This window comes from Panicum virgatum, chromosome 2N, assembly GCF_016808335.1.
Source record: "Panicum virgatum strain AP13 chromosome 2N, P.virgatum_v5, whole genome shotgun sequence".
In the NCBI taxonomy this organism is placed as follows: Eukaryota; Viridiplantae; Streptophyta; class Magnoliopsida; order Poales; family Poaceae; genus Panicum; species Panicum virgatum.
The window spans coordinates 18029177-18031639 of record NC_053146.1 but is presented as its reverse complement, the minus strand read 5'-3'; the positions used below and the strand labels follow the sequence as shown (position 1 = coordinate 18031639).

Sequence of the window (2463 nt, the reverse complement as noted above, 5' to 3'; positions counted from 1 at the left end):
CGACGTTCTCCATGGTGCGCCGGCGAGCCGGCCCCGGCCGCCGGGGTAGACCGGCGCCTGCGCAGCCGCCCGCTGGCGTTGCTCGCCCGTCCGTGCGCCGGCCGGGAAGCCGCGGCCTGAGACTTCCGCTGCTGCATCGGTCAGAGAGGAGCCTCGAAGGATGCGCGGGCGGCAGGTGCAGATCCGCCCCAAGAGGCAACGGATCCGTCGCTGGGGGCCATGGATCCGGTCGAAGGTGCACTGGAGCGCCCGCCAGTTTCGCCGGAGAAGAGGGCCGCCACCATCCGCACGGCGTGCTCGCTCGCTTCCCGGGCGAGCTGCCCCGCCGCCGCCCTCCTCGCTGGTGCCGGACTTCCAGTCCCCAGCTCGGGCGACGGCGAGGAGGAGGGGAGGGAGGGGGGGGAGGAAGCCTGGCGGCGGCCCGGCGAGGTCCCCCGTGGAGGGGGGGGGGGCTCACGTGTCTTATTCAAAGAATACCGAGGCCCTGTTTAGTTGAAGCGCAAATTTTTTTTGGTTGGAATCTTACTAATTTGAAGGACTAAATGAAGTCTATTTACAAAACTTTTTGCACAGATGAGTTGTAAATCGCGAGACGAATCTAATGATGCTAATTAATCCATGATTAATTAATAATTAGTGGGTGGTTACTGTAGCATCACTGTTGCAAATCATGGATTAAGTAGGCTCATTAGATTCGTCTCGCGATTTACAGCCCATCTATGCAAAAAGTTTTGTAAATAGACTTCATTTAATACTCCATGCATATGTCAAAACATTCGATGCGACAGATTTTTTGCATTTACGAGATTTATGAGGTGGAAACTAAACAGGACCTGATTGTCAAAAGTAACAACTGATAATGCCTCCAACACGTCTTGGTAGTACCACCGCTCGCCCTCCGTCACCACGGTCGTCTCGCCGGCGGTCAGGCATATGAACTTGCGGAAGTTGTACTCCAGCCTGCACGGGCAAATTCAGAGGACAAACGTTTGCTGAATGTTCACCCACGAAACCTGAGGAAAAAACAAAGATCAAAGCTTTCGTCACCAGGCAATCAGTCCTTCCTCGTGGTGGGAGACGTTGAGAAAGTCCATTGTGTGCGACTGCCCCTTGACGAATGAAGGTGGCCGTGGGCAGTAGCATGTTCCTTACCAGCTCGAGCTCGTTCTCCAGGACACCCAGGTGCGCCATCGGCTGAACAGAGAAAAATAAAAGAACAGAGATGCAAGCAACGTCAGTTTCGTTTCATGGCGACTGAAAATCATTGTCCAAGAACTGTTGCAAGCCTGCAATCCTGCAGCAGAGATAGATGCTTTACTCTGGTCCATCCGATGCTACAAGTTGAGGTTCTCCTGGAAATCCTGAGGCGTGACGACCACGGTTAGTTGAAGATCAAGTTCGTTCATGCTCCCCAAATTGACAAACTATCGGCATGCAGTAACTTCATCTTGGAATGGATGCACTACAGCAACGAGCCTAATCAATCAATTTATTTTGCTGCATCGCAGAACAATCCCTTCCCAAAACAAGCAGAGCAAAAGATCGACCAAGAACACATCACAGATCAATCGAACTCTGAAGAACGGGAAAAAGACTGGCCGGAACCAAAAGGAATCTGAGAGCGGGGTTCTGAATCAAGGCTAGCACATACCATCAGGAAATCTGCGGGGACTCGTTCCTCCGGCCACGACGCTGGGCCGACGACCCCGACGCGTTCCGGTCGGAGCGGTTCAAGGCCGGCCCGTGGAGTTTAAGGGGGCCGACTTCAAGCGCCCTTCGGCGCTGGGCGGGAGGCGCCCGGGCGCCCGGCGTGGTCGACCCCGCGGAGTTCGACATGGCCGAGGCGTTCGGCGTCACTGCGAGGCGAAGGCCAATCTCCTTCTCCGATCTATCCTCCGCGTATTAAAAAAACACAGACATGATCACAGGAGGCGTAATCGACAGGGACTGAGGCACCGAGCAAAGACGGCAGGCGGGTACGAGTAGCGGGCGGTGACAAAAGAAACTAGTATTTGCAGAAATATCTTTTAACTATGAGTCTCCACTCTTTTTTACTTTTTTCGGCTCTGACAGTGGGTTCGACGTGAGGGTAAGACGAACTCAATATAAATAAAAAAATTTCAATTATTTTTTATTTTTATAGTATAGATGGATAGATAAATATAAATAAATAAAAAATGGTTCCCACCGATTTCCCTCGAACAGGGAGAAAAATTCACTTGGGACGGTCCCCCATTCATCTCCTGTGCGAACCTATTCTGGATGGCTGACGCGTGGAGATCCATGACTGCCAACGATCATGCTGACGTGCGGTTCCTGCTCTCGGGCTCTCGGCTCATGTTTATGTGGCCGGTCGGCTTCAGCTCGAGGCGATCTTGGCTCCAGCACTAATAAGAAAAAGATTTTTAGGGCGGGTATAGGATCCGCTACTGATTTCGAATCTAAAAATACTATTTGCATTGA

At 52.5% G+C, this 2463-nt stretch overlaps 1 long non-coding RNA gene across 1 annotated transcript; it reads right to left on the bottom strand.

The window, feature by feature from the left end:
* Nucleotides 1-780: 780 nt before the first annotated feature.
* LOC120659907 lies at nucleotides 781-1991 on the bottom strand. Its single transcript, XR_005669269.1, has 3 exons — nucleotides 1652-1991; nucleotides 1319-1462; nucleotides 781-1194 (listed from the first exon to the last, which is right to left on the bottom strand). It is a non-coding gene; the product is annotated as an uncharacterized LOC120659907 (long non-coding RNA).
* Nucleotides 1992-2463: the final 472 nt, after the last annotated feature.